We start from the raw sequence: 8,470 nt of genomic DNA on the forward strand, positions 1-8,470 counted from the left end.
TTTCATGCAGAGGTTGCTTCATTAGCTTCATTACATAGTGTTATCAGCTACTTAAAATAATTTCCACTACGGTTGTAAAAAATTATTGGAATAACTTGGATAACTTGTGATAACTTAAGATATGAATGAATAACTTAAGGTTTTTCACATATTTATTTTAATGCATGTTTCTACATTCAGTTCAGTTCAGTCGTTCAGTCGTGTCTGACTCTTTGTGACCCCATGAATCGCAGCATGCCAGGCCTCCCTGTCCATCACCAACTCCCAGAATTCACTCAGACTCACGTCCATCAAGTCAGTGATTCCATCCAGCCATTTCATCTTCTATTGTCCCCTTCTCCTCCTACCCCCAATCCCTCTCAGCATCAGAGTCTTTTCCCATGAGTCAATGCTTCGCATGAGGTGGCCAAAGTACAGGAGTTTCAGCTTTAGCATCATTCCTTCCAAAGAAATCCCAGGGCTGATCTCCTTCAGAATGGACTGGTTGGATCTCCTTGCAGTCCAAGGGACTCTCAAGAGTCTTCTCCAACACCCCAGTTCAAAGGCATCAATTCTTCGGCACTCAGCCTTCCTCACAGTCAACTCTCACATCCATACATGACCACAGGAAAAACCATAGCCTTGACTAGACCGACCTTTGTTGGCAAAGTAATGTCTCTGCTTTTGAATATGCTATCTAGGTTGGTCATAACTTTCCTTCCAAGGAGTAAGCGTCTTTTAATTTCATGGCTGCAGTCACCATCTACAGTGATTTTGGAGCCCAGAAAAATAAAGTCTGACACTATTTCCACTGTTTCCCCATCTATTTCCCATGAAGGGATGGGACCAGATGCCATGATCTTCGTTTTCTAAATGTTGAGCTTTAAGCCAACTTTTTCACTCTCCACTTTCACTTTCATCAAGAGGCTTTTGAATTCCTCTTCACTTTCTGCCATAAGGGTGGTGTCATCTGCATATCCGAGGTTATTGATATTTCTCCTGGCAATCTTGATTCCAGCTTGTGTTTCTTCCAGTCCAGCGTTTCTCATGATGTACTCTGCATATAAGTTAAATAAGCAGGGTGACAATATACATTAGATATTGGCAAATATTTCCTAATTCAGCTGTAGTGATCAATATTTGATTCTAAGATTAAATGACTTAATATTATTTTTTCTTTTATATCGATTAAAACAAGTATATATAAATTTTGTTTTAACAAAGTCCCCACTTTTTGAAAAAAAAAATTTTTTATGGATTTCATGCTCACCAGCAATGTTCTTTTGATAGTGTGGCAATTGCATCATCAGGATATTTAATTCAGAGAGGCACCTGAATGATGATGTGGAAGAACTAATGTTATTGAAAGATTTTTTTTACTGAAATTTCCTAAGAGGAAGGTGCACACCATGGCATGGAGAGGGCTCACTGTGGCATGCAGAGACACATGGGTATGGTCAGGAAGCAGAGAGGAGAAACAAAGGTTATCCCAGGCCAGAGTCTTTGCAAGAATGGCAGGATAGGGCAGAAGAAATGGCTTACGATTTGATCATTTGAATAATGTAGGTGAGCTCTGAGCTATACGGGTCGTCTTCAGTTTGTCTCAGAGCTGGACCTGGTTGATTTAGGACAGAGGAAATAATGGCTTGGCATGCGAGAATGAGATAAAAGAATGGTTATGATTATGGACACTGGATGGCACAGGGAATATAAATAATTTTGACTATCAGTTTGGCAATGTAATTAATGAATGCCAAATGGTGGAGCAACAGCACAGGAACAGAGCAGCTGAGAAAAGCTAACCCATGTCAAAGATCAAGGGCGGTGGCCAAGAGGAGCTATCCCACATCCACGGTAAGGAGCAGCGGCTGCACTTTGTTGGAGCAGCCGTGAAGAGATACCCCACATCCAAGGTAAGAGAAACCCAAGTAAGACAGTAGGTGCTGAGAGAGGGTATCAGAGAGCAGACAGACTGAAACACAATCATAGACAACTAGCCAATCTGATCACATGGACCACAGCCTTGTCTAACTCAATGAAACTAAGCCATGCCATGTGGGGCCACCAAGACAGATAGGTCATGGTGGAGAGGTCGGACAGAATGTAGTCCCCTGGAGAAGGGAATGGCAAACCACTTCAGTATTCTTGTCTTGAGAACCCCGTGAACCGTATGAAAAGGCAAAAAGATAGGACACTGAAAGATGAACTCCCCAAGTCAGTAGGTGTCCAATATGCTACTGGAGATCAGTGGAGAAATAACTCCAGAAAGAATGAAGGGATAGAGCCAAAGCAAAAACAACACCCACTTGAGGGTGTTACTGGTGATAGAAGCAAGGTCTGATGCTGGAAAGAGCAATATTGCATAGGAACCTGGAATGTCAGGTCCATGAATCAAGGCAAATTGGAAGGGGTCAAACAGGAAATGGCAAGAGTGAACATCGACATTCTAGGAATCAGCGAACTAAGATGGACTGGAATGGGTGAATTTAACTCAGATGACCATTATATCTACTACTATTGGCAGGAATCCCTTAGAAGAAATGGAGTAGCCATCATAGTCAACAAGAGTCCGAAATGCAGTATTTGGATGCAATCTCAAAAATGACAGAATGATCTCTATTTGTTTCCAAGGCAAACCATTCAATATCATGGTAATCCAAGTCTATGCCCTGACCAGTGATGCTGAAGAAGCTGAAATTGAACAGTTCTTTTAAGACCTACAAGAACTGCTAGAACTAACACCACAAAAGATGTCCTTTTCATTAGAGGGGACTGGAATGTAAAAGTAGGAATTCAACAAACACCTGGAATAACCGGCAAATTTGGCCTTGGAGTACAGAATGAAGCAGGGCATAGGCTAATAGACTTCTGCCAGAGAACGCACTGGTCATAGTAAACACCCTCTTCTAACAACACATGGACATCACCAGATGGTCAGCGCCGAAATCAGATTGATTATATTCCTTGCAGCCCAAGAGGGAGAAGCTCTATACAGTCAGCAAAAACAAGACTGAGAGCTGACTGTGGTTCAGATCATGAACTCCTTATTGCCACATTCAGACTTAAATTGAAAAAAGTGGAGAAAATCACTAGATCATTCATTTATGACCTAACTCAAATCCCTTATGACTATACAGTGGAAGTGAGAAATGGAATTAAGGACTACATCTGATAGATAGAGTGCCTGATGAACTATGGACAAAGGTTCATGACAATGTACAGGAGACAATAATCAAGACAATCCCCAAGAAAAATAAATGCAAAAAAGCAAAATGGCTGTCTGAGGAGGCCTTACAAACAGCCATGAAAAGAAGAGAAGCAAAAAGCAAAGGAGAAAAGGAAAGGTATACCCATTTGAATGCAGAGTTCCAAAGAATAGCAAGAAGAGATAAGAAAGCCTTCCTCATTGATCATTGCAAAGAAATAGAGGAAAACAATAGAATGGGAAAGACTAGAGATCTCTTTAAGAAAATTAGAGATATCAAGGGAACATTTCATGCAAAGATGGGCTAAATAAAATAACAGAAATGGTATGAACCTAACAGAAGCAGAAGATACTAAGAAGAGGTGGCAAGAATACGCAGAAGAATTGTACAAAAAAGATCTTCACAACCCAGATAATCACGATGGGGCAATCACTCACCTAGAGCCAGACATCCTGGAATGTGAAGTCAAGTGGGCCTTAGAAAGCATCACTATGAACAAAGCTAGTGGAGGTGATGGAATTCCAGTTGAGCTATTTCAAAACCTAAACAATGATGCTATGGAAGTGCTGCACTCAATTTGCCAGCACACTTCAAAACTGAGCAGTGGCCTCAGGAATGGAAAAGGTCAGTTTTCATTCCAATCCCAAAGAAAGGCAATGCCAAAGAATGCTCAAATGACCACACAATTGCACGCATCTCACACACTAGTAAAGTAATGCTCAAAATTCTTTAAGCCAGGCTTCAGCAATACATGAACCATGAACTTCCAGATGTTCAAGCTGGGTTTAGAAAAGGCAGAGGAACCAGAGATCAAATTGCCAACATCTGCTGGATCATTGAAAAAGCAAGAGAGTTCCAGAAAAACATCTACTTCTGCTTTATTGACTATGCCAAAGCCTTTGACCGTGTGGATCACAATAAACTGTGGAAAATTCTGAAAGAGATGGAAATACCATACCACCTGACCTGCCTCTTGAGAAACCTGTATGCAAGTCAGGAAGCAACAGTTAGAACTGGACATGGAACAACAGACTGGTTCTAAATAGGAAAAGGAGTATGTCCAGGCTGTATATTGTCACCCTGTTTATTTAACTTATATGCATCATGAGAAACGCCGGGCTGGAGGAAGCACAAGCTGGAATCAAGATTGCCAGGTGAAATATCAATCACCTCAGATATGCAGATGACACCACCCTTATGGCAGTATGTGAAGAAGAACCAAAAAGCTTCTTGATGAAAGTGAAAAGGAGAGTGAAAAAGTTGGCTTAAAGCTCAACATTCAGAAAAAGAAGATCATGGCATCTGGTCCCATCACTCCATGGCAAATAGATAGGGAAATAGTGGAAAGAGTGTCAGACTTTATTTTTCTCGGCTCTAAAATCACTGCAGATGGTGACTGCAGCCATGAAATTAAAAGATGCTTACTCCTTAGAAAGTAAGTTATGACCAACCTTGACAGCATAATAAAAAGCAGAGACATTACTTTGTCCACAAGGTCCATCTAGTCAAGGCTGTGTTTTTTCCAGTAGTCATGTATAGATGTGACAGCTGTACTATAAAGAAAGGTGAATGCTGAAGAATTGATCCTTTTGAACTGTGGTGTTGGAGAAGACTCTTGAGGGTCCCTTGGACTGCAAGGAGATCCAACCAGTCCATCCTAAAGGAGATCAGTCCTGGGTGTTCATTGGAAGTTGTGATGTTGAAACTGAAACTCCAGTACTTTGGCCGCCTGATGAGAAGAGCTGACTCATTTGAAAATACCCTGATGCTGGGAAAGGTTGAGGGCAGGAAAAGGGGATGACAGAGGAGAAGATGGTTGGATGGCATCACCGACTCGATGGACATGGGTTTGGGTAAATTCCTGCAGTTGGTGATGGACAGGGAAGCCTGGCATGTTGCGATTCATGAGGTTGAAAAGAGTGGGACATGACTGAGTGACTGAACTGAACTGAAATGGACAAAAACAGAAGCCAAGAAAACACAGTACATGCCATGTTTGCTCGACAAAGTGTTTTATTTAGACTTACCTTCTGTCTCTGTATTACTTTTTATTCATATTTTAAATAAAGGCTTGGTTATAAAAGGCTCCATGACTTGAGTATTACCTGTATAACTGGAAATGCATAGTTATGTTTGTTGCTTTTTTTTTTTTTTGGTCTTTAGAAGTCAGGTGAATGTCTAAGGCAGAGTTACAATTAATTATGATGGATTAGTTAAAGTAATGTAACCTTTCCGTCAGAGAAACTTACTGCAGTGACCATTTGGAATAAAAGATCAAGAACCCAGAAAGACAAATAGGTGAGTATAAAATAACAGACAGTAGAAGAAGCTTGAAATTAGATACACAGTTTTCTGAAGCCAGGGAAAGATGTAATCTAAAGTGACAAGAAATGGGACCCCTGGGAAGTTAAGCAATCTGCCCCAAAGACATGCCATTTCCCTCATCCCCCAGTGCTCAGAACTTAGATGTGTCAAGTCCTCAACTCACACAGGTTGAATTAAAAACTAGATTGAACCCAGACAAGTTGATCTTTTTTTTTAAATAAGGATTTTTAATAAGATTCTTAAATACCCTCTTCTAAACCAGGATGCCAAGTGAAAATAAATATTCAAACTTAGCAAGATTCTGGAGGTTTATTTTAAATATAGGTGAGGAAGGAATATATGTGATGTAAGGTTAAATAGGACTGTCCCTCAGCCCCATTTTTCCTCTCATATCCCAGAATATGGCAGCCAGATTTTATACAGTAGACTAAGATTTAGGATTCCCTACTTGAAAAAAAACCTATGGGAAAACACGTTGACCAGTATGGCTATGAGGATGATTAAAAAGCTGTGTAACAAAGCCACTGACAACACACAAAATTTTCATTCATCTTTATAGTGTTTTGTTTTATATAAACATGGAACATAAAGCATTATTAATTTCAGGGAATTATGTCTAACATTAAAGAGAAAAAGGTGTTCTGCTTAAGCCTTGATATAAAGCAATAGTAAAAGGAAATAGAAAATAAGAGAAAATTCATGAAATGAAGGGCTAAATAAAATCCTATAGAGAAGTAAAATGACAGAGATAAATAGTGTTCTAGAAATCATTTCCACGGAGGCATTTGCCAGTTTATAGGATAATGACGCTAGGACCCAAAAGCTCAGAGTTTTTCATAATCACAGAGAGTCATAAAGCAGAAAAGTTTGGGCTACCTGAGAACACCTAGTACAAAATACCTTAGAGATGGTGACATGTGGGGCTTCCCAGGTGGCGCAACAGTGAAAAATCCTCCTGCCACTGTAGGAGACACAGGAATCACAGGTTTGATCCCTGGGTCAGAAAGATCGCCTGGAGTAGGAAATGGCAGTCTGCTCCAGCATTCTTGTCTATATAATCACGTGGCTGGAAGAGCCTGGTGGGCTACAGTCTATGGGGTCTCAAAAGAATCAGACACTAATAGGCACACAACACAGTGACATTTAGAATTGAGTCCAAAAAGCTAGAGAAGTATATTAAAAATTTTTGATTAAGTACTTTAAGGATAGTTTTATATATATATATAACATATATATGTATATTACAAATATATATGTGTATATTACAAATATATATATATATATACACACACACACACACAAATCTAACAAAAACATAAAGAGAAAACCTGCAATTTAAAAAACATGTACTAGATTACTAAAATGCTAAATATCTTAACATTAAGATATGTTATCCATCCCAAAACCAATATTTTGATAAAATTATATAATAGCTTTCTCCTTTAAATTATTCTCAGTGGGAGAAATGTCATGATAGCAAAGTAGAATGTATGTGAGATGGATGATATTACTGTGGCCATCTTTTGAAAATGCAATATGGCATATGTGTGTGCTGAGTGTGTGCTAAGTCACTTCAGTCATGTCCGACTCTGTGTGACCCTATGGACTGCAGCCTGCTAGGCTCCTCCAAGTAAGAATATTGGAGTGGGTTGCCATGCCCTTCTCCAGGGGATCTTCCTGACACAGGGATCAAACCCATGTCTCTTGTGTCTCCTGCACTGGCAGGGGTCCTTTACCACTTGCACCACCATATAGAGTAAAGTTAATCAGTTATATCTGACTCTTTGCAATCCCATGGACTGCAGCTCACCGGGCTCCTCCAACCATGGAATTCTTCAAGTAAGAATACTGGTGTGGGTTGCAATTTCATTCTCCAGAGTATCTTCCAGGCCCAGAAATTAAAACCAGGTCTCCTGCACTTCAGGGACAACAGAGGACGAGATGGTTAGATGGCATGACTGACTCTACAGTAGACATGAGTTTGAGCAAGCTTTGGGAAGTGGTGAAGAACAGAAAAGCCTGGCATGCTGCAGTCCATGGGGTTGCAAAGAGTTGGACACAACTGAGCGACTGAACAACAACTCTTGCATTGCAGGCAAATTCTTTACCATATGAGTCGCCAGGGAAATCAGATAGAGCAAAGCCACACTATAACAGGCAATATAGGCAATATTTTTTGAGATATCTCTCAAAAAATATTTTAAACACCAGTAGACTATGAGTTTCCAGATGGACTCTGCACGGATTGAAACTAGGTATAGTAAACAGAGTAGTTTCTAACCAGTCATAACATAAAATCAGGCTTGTCAACAGAAATCCATCATCAAGCGAGATTCCTGTGTTTAGAAAAAGGTTTGAATACTTTTCCAATGAAAGAATCATTTGTATCAGCAGAGGACCCACATTCTGTGATGGTTTATGTGTAGACTTTGCTTAGCTATGGCACTCTGTTTAATTGAGCACTAATCTCAGTTTTGTGGTGGAGGGGTTTTGTATGTGTGTATACCCTCTACAATCAGTTGACTTTAAATAGGATTACCTTAGATAATGTGGGTGGGCCTCATTCAATTGGCTGAAAAGCCTTAGGAGCAAAAACTGACCTTCTTGGAGAAAAGAATTAAGAAATAGGCTCAAGTGATTGTTGGGACTGGTAAATTTGAAATCTTCTATAGCAGGCTGGCAGGTACAGAGCTTGGGTAGCCTCAAGGTTGCAGAATTTCTTTTCCAGAAAATTCAATTTTTGCTTTCAAAGCTTTTCTTTTGGCTGATTAGATTGATTATATTTCTCTGGCGAATCCACTTATACACATTCCCACTGTCCAAACTTTTGCAGTTCCTGCATTAAACAATGAGGAAGAAATGGTTAGACAGCTGTTGATCCTATCCTTTTACTATGGGATCACTTCTGGAATAAAAAGAAGGTAGCTTAATTAATCTCCTTGTATACATACAAACAACAG

This window comes from Bos indicus x Bos taurus, chromosome 12, assembly GCF_003369695.1.
Source record: "Bos indicus x Bos taurus breed Angus x Brahman F1 hybrid chromosome 12, Bos_hybrid_MaternalHap_v2.0, whole genome shotgun sequence".
NCBI lineage: Eukaryota > Metazoa > Chordata > Mammalia > Artiodactyla > Bovidae > Bos > Bos indicus x Bos taurus.